Source organism: Pongo pygmaeus, chromosome 11 (genome assembly GCF_028885625.2).
Source record: "Pongo pygmaeus isolate AG05252 chromosome 11, NHGRI_mPonPyg2-v2.0_pri, whole genome shotgun sequence".
Lineage (NCBI taxonomy): Eukaryota > Metazoa > Chordata > Mammalia > Primates > Hominidae > Pongo > Pongo pygmaeus.
Window position 1 is genome coordinate 95,637,561 of NC_072384.2, and position 16,561 is coordinate 95,654,121.

Consider the following 16,561-nt stretch of genomic DNA (forward strand, 5'->3'; position numbering starts at 1 on the left):
TTCAGTGATGACTCTTGGGAGAGCAATTTCACCAGAGTGGTAAACACAGCATAACAGTACGTTGAGAAGTAAATAAGTGTTGGAGAAGTGGAAGCACAAAGGCAGTTAAGTAGCACCTTAAATCAGGGTGAGGCTTAATATTTGTCTTTATAAGTCCTTAAGACATTTTAATCTCATAAAACACAGGTAGATGAAAGCCCTGCCTATGCCATGAAAAGCCCTGAAGCATTAAAAAAAAAAAAAAAAAAAGAACCTTAAAAATCCCAGAGTGATCAAATTGGATGAACACTGAGGACACCACTAAAAATTTATATCTGATGAGGTTGAGCCAAAGAAAAGAGAAAATAGTTACCGTTTGTTCTTATGGCTTTAATATTTGGCATACACTAGTTTTTTTTTTAAACAGGGAGTAATGTAAACGTTAATTATAATGTGAGTGTGCCAGAATATTTGATGTACTTAAAGCTTCTCTATGAATGCCAACAGTGCAGGATTATAGAGAAAATGATTTGATTTTAGGTCTCATTTAAATTCCTGCAAAGACTTGATCTTCAGAAATGCTATAAAAATATTTTCCAATGAATAGGTAATTTTTCTCACAGTGAATGTCTTCTAGCAGTAAAGCAATTTTAAAATATTTAGAACACAAAAGTTGTGTTCATTTTGTTCTCTGATCATTTCCTCAAATTAACTGATGAAGTTTTAAAATTTAACTGGGGGCAAAAGAAGCGAGAGAGAGTTGGGGTGTGGACAGGTTAAGGATAAAGAGAAAATATTAATTTATAACTCCTCCCACACACACTATTATCAGCAATGGTTCATGTGTTGGGTCCAGGGAAGCCATTTCTAGCAGCCATTCTAGTAGTATTCACTCAGCACCTACTTTGCACCAAGCAATGTGCCAGATGCTGAAGATAGTACATTGAACAAGGAACAGTCCCTGCTCTCAAGGAATCGGCGAGTATAGGAGACATCCTGGTGCAGGGAGGGGGAGACAAGTGAGCCACAAATGTAGCACAGTGCAAACCTTGTGCTATGGTGGAAGATACATGTGTAAGTGTGTAGGATGACACCTAACCCAGAGAGGGACAGGCAAGTTTATAGTGATGTATAAACCGAATCCTGAAGGACAAATAGGAGATAATCAGAGGGTGCAAGGGGAAGGGGTGCCGAGGAGATGAGGCACTTTAAGCAAGGAAAATCATGGCAGTTGAGGAAGTAACAAGTCTTTCAGTATGGCTGGATTGTAGAGTTTTAGAGTTGCATTGTTCAATAACAGTGTAATGTGAACTACATGCAATTTAACAATTTTTAGTAGTCACATTAAGAAAGTAAAATGAGTCAACAGAACTTTTAATAATATTCTTATTTAGCCCAATGTACTGAAAATCTTAGCATGTAATCAATATGAAAAATTATTAATGGGACTTTTTATATTCTTTGTACTAAGTTTTAGAAATCCAACGTATGTTTTATACTTATATCACATGTCAATTTAGACTAGCCAGATTTAATGTGCTCAATAGCTACATGTGACTAGTGTCTACCACATTAGATAGTATAGTTCTTTTTTTTTTTTTTTTTTGAGTTGGAGTCTCGCTCTGGGAGTCTTGCCCAGGCTGGAGTGCAGTGGTGTAATCTCTGCTCACTGCAACCTCTGCCTCCCAGGTTCAAGTGATTCTCCTGTCTCAGCATCCCGAGTAGCTGAGATTACAGACGTGTGCCACCACACCTGGCTAATGTTTGTATTTTTAGTAGAGACGGGTTTTCACCATGTTGACCAGGCTGGTTTTGAACTCCTGACCTCAGATGGTCCACCCACCTTGGCCTCCCAAAGTGCTGGGATTACAAGCGTGAGCCACTGTGCCTGGCCTGATAGTGTAGTTCTAGTGTGAAGTCATGAGCAATTAATCTGCAGAGATAATATGGGAGCAGATTAGGGCAGATATTGTTTGTCAGCGAAATTGTTTAACCCGAGGGTTATGGGAAGCTGTGAAAGGTCTATGCATGGGAGGACCTGATCAAATTAGTGATGACTCTAACTTTCACGGTGGAGAATGGATTATAGGTGGACTTGATGAGAAGCCAACTAGGCCATAGATGATCATAACCTTAACCAGCGGAGTAACTTGGGTGTGGTGAGAAGTAGAATCTGGACACAAGGAATCTGTAAGAATTGTAAGGAATCTGTAACAGAATTGTAAGAGAATTGTAATTGTAAGAGAATCTGTAAGGATTGGAAGTGTGTTGAGAAGACAGGAATACCCCCTCACTTCTGCTTTCTCCCTCAAACCCCTGAGGAACACAGCAGAACCATTTTAAGGATTGAGGAAAACAAGAGGAAGAATGGCAGGATTGAGAAACAATGTGTTCTGCTTGGGACATTTGAAATTATCCGAGCGTGATATTTGCATGTGAAACAGAGAAGTCCATGTCACCAGTATACAGACAGTAACCGAAGCCCCGGGATTGGATAAAATTACCCAGGATGAGTAGATTAAACAGTATTTCTCATATCTGAATTAAAAACAAAAAGTACCTGGGAGCTGATTTAAAATGCAGATTTTTGGTCTTCATCCCCAAGTTACTGGTTCAGTAGCTGTTGGGAGAGGGCTAGAAATTGTGATTTTAATAAGAGCCCCTAGGAACTGATGCAAGTGGTGCTTAAAACACTCCTTTACACACACTAGAGTGGAATAATATATAAGAAGACCCAGAAGGAGATTGCCTGCATGTATGGAAGGTTAGAGAACAAAAGCCCTTGAAGAAGCTAGGAAATGAGCCACTAGAGAGGTTAATGAAAAACCAAGAGTCCTGTCTGCTATTAAAGTAGAGGGGAGTGGCAGATTCTTATTTAAAGGGAACAAGACTGAAGGTGGGACAACTAGGTAGGTACCTTACTTGGTGGGACAATCAGCATGGGAAAAAAGCACTATTCTTTGCCTGCTGTTCAAGGTGTCTGTCCTGGGGATGTCACCTCATCATACCACCAAATTTATCAAATTCCTTGAGGATTTGGAGGAAGTCACTGCCTCAAAGTAACAGAGAAAGTAAATAGAATACCAGTTGAAAGTGACAATTGGATTTAGTAACTAAGGCCATTGGGTGGCAATTTGGATGACCTAGTAGGAATGGAAGCCCAACTGCAATAGGTGAGTTGAACAAGTGGGTCAAGTTAGTGCAGAAAAGTCTTCTTGGCAGAGAAAAAGAGGAGAGAGAAGGCAGAGTGCATACAAGGATGTTCACTTAGGAAATGCTAAGGGATGTGTGCCCTTCTTTCACAGTGTTCATCCTATTTCATTTCTATTGTGTAGGTTGAGTCAATTCTGTGAAACCACAGGATCTCTGTCTCTGCTTCATAAATATACTCATTAAATAATTTATGTTAATATATTTAAATCAGTCAAATGATCTCCAGTCATACTGTCACTTCTACTAGTAATTGAATGGATAAACCATTTTGCAGAATAACTATAGCTGATTACTGATGGCTTGAAAGAAGTGCCAAGCTGCAGAAGTTTGGGGTTGGATGAGGGAGATGAGAAAGGAGGAGAAACTGGAACCTTGAACCTGAATTTCTCAGTCTCCTTCTTACCTGTCCTCTACTGCCCAATAATCTTAGCCCCAAACTGGTAAAATTCTACCATCATTCAACCATGCGTAGCCCACAAATAAGTTGATGTATCTCTGCTAAATAAGAGGTTGTCAGAACTTCATTGTTACAGTAGTTTTGTATTTGCTGTTTCCTCCTTTCTACTCAACATCATCCCCATTACCTGGTTAATCTAGAATTGGCTGATTATCAGCCACCAAACTTGTTAGTTAACATTGTTAACACCACACATTGTTGAGTACCAGCTTAGATATTGCACATATGCAGTAAATATTTAAAAGATGTGTTTTGCTTTCAACATGAATGTGGAGTGCTACAAAGTATCAAAACAAATAAAAGGAGATATAAATAGGCGTATTAGAGCTTCAGTTCTAAACAGAGTTGAACATTTAATTAGGTTAAATGTAAATTCGTTGTTTTTTTTTTTTTAAATCTCCTTCAAAGAGGATGGATTTGTTTTGGAATGGAGCCAATTAATTTGAAAATCTGGGTTTGGTGGCTCACGCCTGTGATCCCAGCACTTTGGGAGGCCAAAGTGGGAGGATTGCTTGAGCTCAGGAGTTCAGTACCAGCCTGAACAACATAGCAGGACCCTGTCTCAACTAAAAATTTTTTTTTTTTTTTTTTGAGACGGAGTCTTGCTCTGTTGCCCAGGCTGGAGTGCAGTGGCACGATCTCAGCTCACTGCAACCTCTGCCTCCTGGGTTCAAGTGATTCTCCTGCCTCAGTCTCCTGAGTAGCTGGGATTACAGGCATGCACCACCATGCCCGGCTAATTTTTGTATTTTTAGTAGAGATGGGGTTTCACCATGTTGGTCAGGCTGGTCTTGAACTTCTGACCTTGTGATCCGCCCGCTTCGGCCTCCCAAAGTGTTGGGATTACAGGCATGAGCCACTGGCCCCTCAACTAAAAAATTTAAAAAATAGCTGCGTGTAGTGGCACTGACCTGTAGTCCCAGCTATTCAGGAGGCTGAGGTGGAAGGATCACTTGACCCCAGGAGGTCATGGCTGCACTGAGCTTTATCACGCCACTGCACTCTAGCCTGGGTAACAGAGAGACATTCTGTCACAAAAAAAAAAAAGAAAGAAAATAAAAGAAAATCACATTTGTATTATGTTCAAGTTTTGCCCAGTTGCCTCACCCATGACCAATCTACTTTATTTATTTATTTATTTATTTATTTAGAGGCAGAGTTTCACTCTTGTTGCCCAGGCTGGAGTGCAATGGCGTGATCTCGGCTCACTGCAACCTCCGCCTCCCAGGTTCAAGCGATTCTCCTGCCTCAGCCTCCCTAGTAGCTAGGATTACAGGCATGTGCCACCATGCCCGGCTAATTTTGTATTTTTAGTAGAGACGTGCTTTCTCCATGTTGGTCAGGCTGGTCTCAAACTTCTGACCTCAGGTGATCCGCCTGCCTCGGCCTCACAAAGTGCTGGGATTACAGGCATGAGCCACTGTGCCCGGCCATCTAACTACTTTATTTAAAACAAAAAAAAATGAGTGCTGGGCAGAGGTATAACAGCATCATACTGGCTAATGTCATTGCCTATACATTTTGGTAATCTCAAAACTGTTCCAGCTACAAAACTGCTTATATTTGAAATTCCTATTTAAAATATAGGGAGAGTATTACAAACTAATTCTGGAAACTTATTCTCAAAATTACTTTGAAAAATTCTAGGTTTATAAAATCATTTACGTAGTATAATATGGTTCAATTCCTTGAGCATTATAGACATTAGATAGTATATTTGTTTAATTTGTATTTATTGCAGTGCTTGATTTTTTACTTTCATTTTTCCAAACAGAAACGCTACCAATTAAACATTAACTTCCCATTCCCCATTTCTTTCTATCCACCCCTCTGGTAACCTCTATTCTACTTTCTTGTCTCTATAAATTTTCCTATTCTAAATACCTCATAGAAGTGAAATCATATAATGTCTGTGTTTTGTGTCTGGCTTATTTCACTTAGCATAGTGTTTTTAAGGTTAATTCATGTTGTAGCATGTATTTCTATTTGAATTCCAAAGCTAATGTTAATGTATTACCTTGATCAAAAAAATAAAAATTAAAATAAACAATATCCTGCAAAGTATTGATCATTCTACAGGTATTGAAAACGGAGCTTAATGATCACGTTAAAGCCACAGGTAATAAGTTAGAAGAGCTGGTGTTCAGATTTGATTCTATCTTTTTTTCTTTGTTTTTGAGACGGGGTCTCACTCTGTCTCAAAAAAAAGGCTGGAGTGCAGTGGCACAATCACAGCTCACTGCAACCTTGACCTTCCAGGCTCAAGCGATCTTCCCACCTCACCTCCTGAGTAGCTGGGACTACAAGCTTGCACCACCATGCCTGGCTAAGTTTTGAATTTTTTATAGAGATGGGATTTCGCCGTGTTGCCCAGGCTGGTCTTGAACTCCTGGACTCAAGCGATCCACCCACCTCAGCCTCCCAAAGTGTTGGGATTACAGGCGTGAGACAGCACACTCAACACTTCTTTTTATTTATTATTTTTTATTTACTTAAGCGTACCCTGACGTGCCCAGCAATTCTATCTTCTTGAAACTTCTCCAATTCAACAATTTCTCTTTATCCACTGTCACTTCTCACATGGGTTGTCCCTATGACAGTTTCCTAATTGTTTTAATTTCCTATTGCTGCTGTAACACATTACCACATATTTGGTGGCTTCAAACAATACAAATTTGTTATCATGCAGCTCTGTAGGTCTGACACGAATTTCACTGAGCCAAAACCAGGGTGTCAGCAGGGCCACGTTTCTTCTGGAGGCTCTGAGGAGGAATCCATTTCCTGTTTTTCTAGCTTTAGAGGCTACCCACATTCCTTAGTTCAGGGGTCCTCACACCCCACCCACCTTCCCCCACCACCAACTCCCTACAGATTGGTAAGGCCGGTAGGGCCTTTTAGGAACACTGCTGCACAGCAGGAGGTGAGCGGAGGGTGAGCGAGTATTACCACCTGAGCTTTGCCTCCTATCACATAAGCAGCAGCGTTAAATTCTCATGGGGCACGAACCCTATGGTGAACAGTGCCTGTGAGGGATCTAGGCTGCACACTGCTTACGAGAATCTAATGCCTGATCATCTCAGGTGGAGCAGTTTCATCCTGAAACCATCCCCCTGCCATCTGTGGAAAAAGTGTCTTCTATGAGACCAGTCCCTGGTGCCAAAAAGGTTGGGGAACTGCTGCCTTAGCTTGTGGCTCCCTTTATTCAGCAACATTGTATCTCTCTGAGCATCATTTCTCTTCCTTAATCCTGTCTTCCTCTGACTCTCCTCTTCTTCCCTCTTCCATTTTTAGAGTCTCTTATGATTAAATGGGGCCCATTTGGATAACTGAAACTAATTTGTTCATTTCGAGGTCAGTTGGTTAGCAACTTTAATTCCATCTCCAGCCTTTGTCCCCTTTGCCATGTAATCTACATGTTCATAGGATCCAGGGATTAGCACGTGGATGTCTTTATGGGGGAGGCATTTTTCTGCCTACCACCCTAGTCATATGATAATATGATTTCCCTTCTTGCCCATGATCACGTCACTTGCCCACTGAAAATTCTTCAGTGGCCCTTGTTGCCCTCAGGGTAGCATTCAGACTCATTCAGGCTCCTCAACGTGATACACAAAGGCCTTCCTTACCAGTCCTGTCTCGTCTCTCCCAACTCCCCACACCCAAAACACACAAGAAGATTGTGTGTTTCACTTCCCCACACTGAAAACCAGGCATTCACTCATCTCATTCATGTGCTTGTTTGCTCTTTTCCCAGCCTTTTATCTGACTCTACTACTCATCCTTAAGTCAGACTTCAGATGTGACTTCCTTTGGGAAGCCTGAGTGTATCCCCAGATTTTGGCCTTTGCTGCCGTTGCAGCTATACCAATATAACATAGCACTTGCCACGTCATACTGTAATTATCTCTTTAATTACCATCCACCACCACCACCACCACCACCACCACTACCACGAGACTACAGGCAACTTAAGGGTCAGCCTCTCATTTGTTCACCCTTCTATCAGTTACTTATCAGAGTGGCTTGCACACAATAAAAACACAAACTTTTTATTTTTTAAAGCAACCCTATTAACTGAGAAGCACAAACTTTTGCTTAAAGATATATCCCTTGATATTTATGTGTCTCTTTTTCCAAGATAGACTTGTACAGGATGTAGAGTCATATAAATCTAAGGACTGAAAAGTAAATGTACCTTTAATCCTCCAAATGGATTTCATTTAATTAATGAATTAATTTACTGAGGCAAGGTCCCACTCTGTCACCCAGGCTAGAATGCAGTGACACAATCATGGCTCACTGCAGCCTCCACCTCCTGGGCTCCAGTGATCCTCTTGCTTCACCCTCCTGAGTAGCTGGGACCACAGGTGTGTGACACCATGCCCATCTAATTTTTAAAACAATTTTTTTGTAGAGAAGAAGTCTCACTATGTTGTCCAGACTGGTCTTGAATTCCTGGGCTCAAGCGATCCTCCCATCTTGGCCTCCGCCTATGCTGGAATTATAGGTGAGCCACTGAACCCGGTCCTTATCTGGCTTCTTATATCAAGACTGTGCACAGGTCACTATTTTTGCAAGAATTTCTATACCACTTCCTCTGAAAATGTTGGTAATTTAAAAAAGAAACAGCCAGACATGGTGGCTCACACCTGTAATTCCAACACTTTGGGAGATGGAGGTCAGCCAATTGCTTGAGCCCAGGAGTTCAAGACCAGTCTGGGCAACATGATGAAACTGTGTCTCTACAAAAAATTCAAAAATTAGCCAGGCATGGTGGTGCATCCCTGTGGTCCCAGCTACTCAGGAGGCTGAGGTGGGAGGATCACTTGAGTTTGGGAGGTCGAGGCTGCAGTGAGCCAAGAGATAGTGACACTGTATACTCCAGCCTGGGCAACAGAGCTAGACCCTATCTCAAAAAAATAAAAATAAAAATAGGTTGGATAATGTAAGAGTTAAGAACAGAGACTCTAGAGCCAGCCTGGGATCCTGGCTCTGCCATATTTTATGTAACCATCTCAGTTTTCTTCATTTGTGAAATGAGCACAGTAATATCCACCTCAGAGGGTTACTGTAGAATTAAATGAGTCCCATTTACAGCATTTAAATGGTGCCTGGCACATTTTAAATAATACAGCTTCATGTGGTTAGGGTGGGAAGGGAAGATTGTAAAACATAAATGCTTAGAGAAAGCAACTGTCATTGTAATTAAAATGAAACTTGGGTGTGATGAAATCATTGGAGGCTGTAGGTGAGATCATCTATGAGAAAGAAAAAGCCAAGCATGATGGGTTGCTAACCACCGGGCACTGCCAGAAGCATTTCTCGTGAAACATTAGGAAGTTTCCAAATCTTCTCTAAAGATGTGTGCTTGAAAGAACAAAACAAAAAAAGAATGACAACAACAACAAAAAGATGTGTGCTGGAAAGAAGAGATGGGATTCTATGAAGAATGTGGAAGTGGCTTATTGTATGAAATACAAAATATAATCCAAGCTTTACCTAGAAATAGTACAAGAAAAATTCAGAAATCCCTATAAGCTATTCTTGTTTTGACAATTCATTTCTTGCCTTCCCTAATATTTAGAATTTTGCTGCATTGTTGCCATCAAATATTTTTTAAGAAATAAAGGTAAGCAGTATTTGCTAAGACAGAACACGTGTGTCTTGATTTTAGCAGAGGTACTTGATTATTTTCATAAATGTCAGGTGTGCAATGGATCGTCTTATTAATTAAAGCCTTAGGCAAAATTTGAAATTTGATCTCATGTGATGACATTTTAAAATGAATTTTAAAATGGATGTATTAATTTCAACCAGTTTAACAAATGAGCCTTTTTAAAAAAATTTACGTGGTAACTTATTGTTAATTCATTTCCATGTTGACAATTTTCCTTAAATTGGAGGGTAATCACCCACAAATACTTTTGAAGTTTGCCATATTAATGTGGATATTTATGCCATTTTTTTCTAATTCCTTTGGACTAGGAGTTATGTTTTGAAAAGTCAATTTCTGCTGTGCTACTCCATACCACACCTGTTTTCCTTCATCTTACTATTCTGTGAGTGAATGAGCTTGCCTGGAAGCAAGATTGAGAAGTTAGCAATTTGTCTACAGTTTTTCTTCTTTCCCTTTGCACCACACTACCCTCGAGAATCTAGACAACCGTGTTTTCTCTTTTCTTCGAACTTCCTCTTTAGAAAAGACCTAAAGAAAATATATTCTCACAGAGGTATAAATAGGTAATACAACTGTAGCAATTTCCCTCAAAGTTCTTTTGGTTTCAAGGCCCAGGGATGAAGTGCTAACTGTGGAATTGTAGGAATTGGCAAGTACACTAAAAATACAAACAATTAGCCCGGCATGGTGGCGGGCGCCTGTAGTCCCAGCTACTCTGGAGGCTGAGGCGGGAAAATGGCGTGAACCCGGGAGGCGGAGCTTGCAGTGAGCCGAGATCGCATCACTGCACTCCAGCCTAGGCGACAGAGATGAACTCCATCTCAAAAAAAAAAAAAAAAAAAAAAAAAATTGGTTTAGGGTGAGAAGTCTTCATGGCACTATGACGTGGGCAAATGTGTGGTCAACGTGTTAGTCTGGCTCTGGCTCTGAGTTTTTTGCTTTTGTTCATTCTTCTGAGTAGGTCTTTCTCTTGAGCCTGGTCTCATCTGTATTTTTGAAAGGACTTGCCATGGTCAGTCAGAGGCTTTAAGCTTCTCTGTTATTGTCTGTCTTCCAGGAGAGATGCCTAATGCTAAACGCCTTTTGTTTCTATTGCCATGGCAATACAAACCCTTAAACTAAGGGTTCTGGTTATTCTAAGGTTACGATCATGTAGGCAAATCATAAAAAAGTTAATTTTCCTCCCCTGGGTGAGAAGTTGCTTAAATTTTTGTGTCAATTGTTTCATTTCTCCCATCTATTTTTGTCTCTGCAGATAGCCTGAAACTCAGTTTTATTGCATAAGCCTACCAATTCAGAATGATCTCAGACGCATCAGACAAGTTTCTCCCTCACCAGAGTTGTATTGGTTTATTTCTCCCTGCCTTTGTGTGCCCATTTCAAAATGGTGGGGTCTGTGGAAGAGGATGGTCTTCCCAGATAAGCAATTTTTGCTCTTTAGAAAGGAGTTTAAAAAAAAAAAATCCCAGCTACTGTGGGTGGGGAAGGCAAGGGAGGTGGGAGGTGGGAGGATTTGCTTGAGCCTGGGAGGTTGAGTCTGCAGTGAGCTGTGTTTGTACCACTGCACTCCAGCCTGGGAGACAGAATGAGACCCTGTCTCAAAAAAATTTTTTTTTTTTTTTTTATTTAGAAAGGAGTATAAGGGCAGCTGTGCTCCTCTAGTGAGAACTCCCATGGACTTCTGAGGGCCCATTTATCCCTACCTTAGTCTTTAGAGTTTGCAAAAAATGAGATGGTAGAGCCATAATTTCTCAGGGATCAGAAAAAGACTACCACATGGGTCCAACTTCCCCATTCTGACAGTGTGTTTGCCGTGTTAGATGTTACACAGTGCCACAGGTCTCGAATAATGGAAATAATTTGTATCCTTTAAATACCTCTGGCATCAGTTTTAGAGCCGGAGCTTCAATCCCCAGGCTGAAATAGTCTCTAAAAATGAATAGTAGCTATTAATTTTGAGGCCTCAGTTTGGAATTTTATCTACATATTGCTGACATCTTCCTTTCTCAAATCTCTTTTTTTTTGAGACAGAGTCTTGCCATGTCACCCAGGCTGGAAAGCAGGGGCGTGATCTCACTGCAACCTCCACCTCCCAGGATCAAGCGATTCTCCTGCTTCAGCCTCCCAAGTAGCTGGGATTACAGGCGTGTGCCACCACATCCAGCTAATTTTTGTATTTTTAGTAGAGATGGGTTTTCATCATGTTGGCCAGGCTGGTCTTGAACTCCTGACCTCAAGTGATCCACCCGCTTTGGCCTACCAAAGTGCTGGGATTACAGGTGTGAGCCACTGCGCATGGCCCCCTTTTCCAAATCTTAACACCTGTTCTGGTACTTAATATCCCCACACCCCACCACATCGGTATAGCAATATAATTTAGTCCTCCTTGTACTCCTGACTAATGACCTCATCCATGAAAAGAGTCAAATTTTGTAACTTATTTGAAGATATTTTTTCTGAGCCAAACATGAGTGACCAATGGCCTGTCACACAACCCCAGGAAATCCTTAGAATGTATGCCCAAGGTGGTAGTTGAGCAACAGCTTGGTTTTATACATTTTAGGGAGATATAAGACATAATACATGTACGATGTACATTGGTTTGGTCCAGAAAAGTGGGACAACAGGAAGCAGGGGCTGGTTCCAGGACTTAGGTGGATTCGAAGGTTTTCTGATTGGCAGTTGGTTGAAATAGTTTATCTAAACACCTGGAATCAACATGAGGGAGTGTCTGGGTTAAGATAAGGGGCTATGTAGAACTTGGGGATAAGTAGTCAGAAAAGAAATAAAATTTAGCCCAGGCGTGGTGGCTCACACTTGTAATACCAGCACTTTGGGAGGCCGAGGCGGGTGAATCACTTGAGGTCAGGAGTTTGAAAACAGCCTGGCCAACATGGAGAAAACCCGTCTCTCCCCAAAAATACAAAAACTAGCTGGGCGTGGTGGTGGGTGCCTGTAATACCAGCTACTCGGGAGGCTGAGGCAGGAGAATCGCTTGAGCCTTGGAGGCAGAGGTTGCAGTGAGCCGAGATCTCGCCACTGCACTCCAGCCTGGGCAACAGAGTGAGACTCATCTTAAAAAAAAAAAAAAAAAAAAATTTAAAAAAGGATAAGGGGTTATGGAGACCAAGGTTCTTATTATGCCAATGAAGCCTCCAGGTAGCAGGCTTCAGAGAGAATAAGTTGTAAGTGTTTCTTACCAGACTTTAAAAGACGCCAGACTCTTAGTTAATTCTCTCCTGGATCAGGGAAGAGACTTGGAAAGGGAAGGGGATTCTCTACAGCAGGTGTCCCCCAGCCACTAGACTGGTTCGGGTACATGGCCTGTTAGGAACGGGTCACACAGCAGGAGGTGAGTGTCAGGCAGTGAGCATTACTGCCTGAGTTCCACCTCCTGTCAGATCAATGGTGGCATTAGATTCTCACAGGAGCGCAAACCCTATTGTGAACTGTGTATGTGAGGGATCTAGGTTGTGCAGTCATTATGAGAATCTAACTAATGCCTGATAATCTGAGGTGGAACAGTTTCATCCCAAAACCATCCCCACCCACCCCCATCTGTGGAAAAATTGTCTTCCAGGAAACCAGTCTCTGGTGCCAAAAAGTTGGGGACTGCTGCTCTACAGAATGTAGACGTTCCCCACAAGAGACAGTTTTGCAAGGCCATTTCAAAACATGTCAAAGAAATATATTTTGGAGAAAAATACTTTGAATTATTTCAGAGCCTGCTATCTGTCATGTTGGTATCTTATTGCTACAAAAAGTCTCTTTTGTCAGTCTTAAGGTCTGCTTTAATGTTAATACTGGTCATCTGTGCCTGAATTTTTTTTTTGAGACAGAGTCTTCTTCTCTCACCCAGGCTGGAATGCAATGGCACAATCTCAACTCACTGCAACCTCTGCCTCCTGGGTTCAAGCGAGTCTCCCTGCCTTAGCCTCCCGAGTAGCTGGGATTACAGGTGCCCACCACCATGCCTGGATAATTTTTGTATTTTTAGTAGAGATGGGGTTTTGCCATGTTGGCCAGCTGGTCTCGAACTCCTGACCTCAGGTGATCCACCTGCCTTGGCCTCCCTAAGTGCTGGGATTACAAGCGTGAGCCACCATGCCCGGCCTGTGCCTGAATTTTAAAGTGAGGAGAATATAATGAGGCATGTTCAACCATCCATTCCCATCATGCCTGGTACTAGTGTTTCAGGTTGACTTTGGAATGCCCTTGGCAAAGAAGAGGTGACCAGGTGACCATTCAGTTAGTTGGGAGGCTTAAAATTTTATTTTTGGTTCACAGCCTCTCTAGGCATAGCTTTGTCTAAAGTAAACTTTTAGGCCATGTAAAAGTAACAGTTTAAACTGGAGATGAATTTAAGAAGGGGTCTTTATCATTGGTTATTACTAATCTTGAATCACGGAAAGAACAAGTGAGTTTGAAAGGCCTGATTTCTTAGAATTAGTCATGTTCTTTTTTTTGTTTGTTTTGTTTTTTTGAGACAGAGTTTTGCTCTTGTTGCCCAGGTTGGAGTGCAATGGCGTGATCTCGGCTCACCGCAACCTCCACCTCCCAGGTTCAAGTGATTCTCCTGCCTCAGCCTTCCCAAGTAGCTGGGATTATAGGCATGCGCCACCAAGCCCGACTAATTTTGTATATTTAGTAGAGATGGGGTTTCTCCGTGTGGGACAGGCTGGTCTCAAACTCCCAACCTCAGGTGATCCGCCCACCTCAGCCTCCTGAAGTGCTGGGATTACAGGCGTGAGCCACCACACCCGGCAGAATTAGTCATGTTCTTTATAGATTTCATTAAAGACTCTTAACTTTGTTGTGTATGATGACTATTTTCTCCTCTGTAAGAGGGAAACCCAGGTTTATGACATGGACTTCCTTCAGCCACTGCTAAAGATTGGGGTATGAAGTATGTTTCTTATTTCCTCTTTTGTATTAATAGTTGGTTCTTTTCAAATCCTCTGAGGGGCAAAAAGACCCTTGGATTTACTATATCATGTCTCACAAAGGTAGACTGACTGGTCACATTTGAAATTTTAGATACGTGAACTAATATTGTGGCTGAAGCAGCATGAATAAGCTAAACAATGAAAGGTAAACCATTTACACATAATTCAGTACCTCTCTTTCCCCCAGGTACTGAAAATCATTTATACTTTTTTTTTTCATTTATACTATTTTTATAGTTGAGATGAGCTTCTTTATGAATCAAGTGAGGTGGCTGGAAAAAGAAAATGTCTTACACTTTCAGAAAGTTTTATGATTCTAACATACTAGAAAGTCTTTACCCTAACATATTACTTATATATAAAACTGGTAAAGATAAAATGAAATTCATATAGTGATATTGTTGCTGTAGTGTCCGCTATTTGACTCAGCAGGTGATTTTGTGTAAGCCTGCAAGTCATTTTCTGAGATTCCTTTTCTCAGTAGGAAAAGTAATATGCTAGTATGCAGATTAATCATTTATTCTATCTGATAATTTTGCTTGAAAATCTGCCCAAATCAGTGTGTATACACTTGAAGGTATATAAATGTTTGGATGAGTTTAAAAAGTGTTAGGAGACACAGTCTCTATTTTCAAGTTGCTTACCACATAGTTTTCTATAGGGATGACATTTAAAATGTGTAACAATTAGTAAAGAATAGGCACCAACCAAGTAGAATGGGAGTGACTAATAAGAGCTGGGTCCAAAGGGCTCTATCTTAGCCAGGTATTAACCCACTAGTTCCTAAAATGTGGAGGTCTGGGGAATCTTGAGAGGAAGGACTGGCATAGGGGTGAGAAGCATGGGGGGATACCACTCAGAGTTGCAGCTGTTAACCAACTTGCATTGAAGTATTTCAGTGTTTGATTAGTTGGTTCAGCCGTACTTGTGTGTACCAGCTGAACATTAGCCTTGTATATCCATAACTGAAAAAGCAGTGTAGGTGCCCTAAAATATAAGGACTGCAAGTGCTATATCTTACTGATATTTGAAAGAAAGGTTATGTATGTTTTAAGGGTGTTGATAATAATGTGTTCAATAAAATAATTATGAGCCATAAAACATCAAGCTAATTTGGAAGCTTCTTATGCTTTGCACACAAGGGATGTACTATCATGATTTTATGAACTCTAAGGACTTTAGTTCTAGGATGAACCTTAGAATATATTTAAAACGATCCCCTTAATTTATAAATGAATCTGAGGACCACAGCCATTGTCTCACATTTAGTGGCAATGGTGAGACTTGAAACTAGGACTCAGGTTTAATCTCTTTTCTCCACACTTCAGGACTTCTCCCTTTGTAAGCAGGAGTGAGGTCCATGCTCTGGCTTTCCAAACAAGGAAAAGTGCATATGAGTAGTTCAGTGTTCTGAACTACGTATGGCAATCAGTAGGCATTTATTAAGCACCATTTTCGTTGTTTTGGATGTTTGTTGTAGATACAAAACAAAAAATAACCTTCTTTCATGAAGGTATATTATGCAGGTTAGTGGGACTACCTAGCCGTCCAAACTGAATGGGTTTGGAAATCCCAACTCTTTTCTCTACCTGCTCTGTGATACCAGGCAAGTTAAAGTCTTGTGTGCCTCAGTTTCCTACCTCACCGTGTTATGGTGATTAAATTAATATATATGTAAAGCACTTGGGGAATATTTGACACATAGTCAAGCCTGCGATTACTGCTGTTCATGGTTTTATTTTCTCTACTAGACACCAGTAAGGCACCCCCAGAACTCGCTGTATTAAGTAGATTCTGGTTGGAGATAGAAACACAGGCACCCCAGGCGGAATGCAGATACGCCTAAACATGTGGATTAAGTAAGAGCCAGGAAGCAGAATAATGAAGCAAAAGTAAGATGTCCAGAGTCACCTTTTAAGAAAATGTGGGTTGGTGGTTGCTTAAGAGGGGAGGAGACAATTTAGATGGGATGTATGGCGTGAGCAAAGGGCAAGAATGAGCACGGTGTAGGCACAAGTCCATGGAACTGCTTGGCTGGATCGGGATTTTTTTTGTCATAGAGTGTTAAGAAATAGTCGATCAATTGAGGAGTAGAGGAGTGAAGACCTTGGAAAGTTGCCAAAAGCCTCGAGAATTTCTCTAAATGCGTGACATGTTCTCAGGACTCAACTTTTTCTTTTAGGTTTGGAAGACCCGCAGTAAGTGTGCTTTAGAATTAAATGGGTGGGAGGGGGAGCTAGGCAAAACACCTCGCACTTAGCACTAAATAAAGTTCGCTGTTGCCCTAAG

General features: G+C 41.2%; 1 protein-coding gene across 1 annotated transcript in view; it reads left to right on the top strand.

The window, feature by feature from the left end:
* Window positions 1–16,561, top strand: part of SLC39A10 (solute carrier family 39 member 10) — a 143,483-nt gene that overhangs the window by 45,751 nt on the left and 81,171 nt on the right. The gene's annotated exons all lie outside the window — the stretch shown is intronic.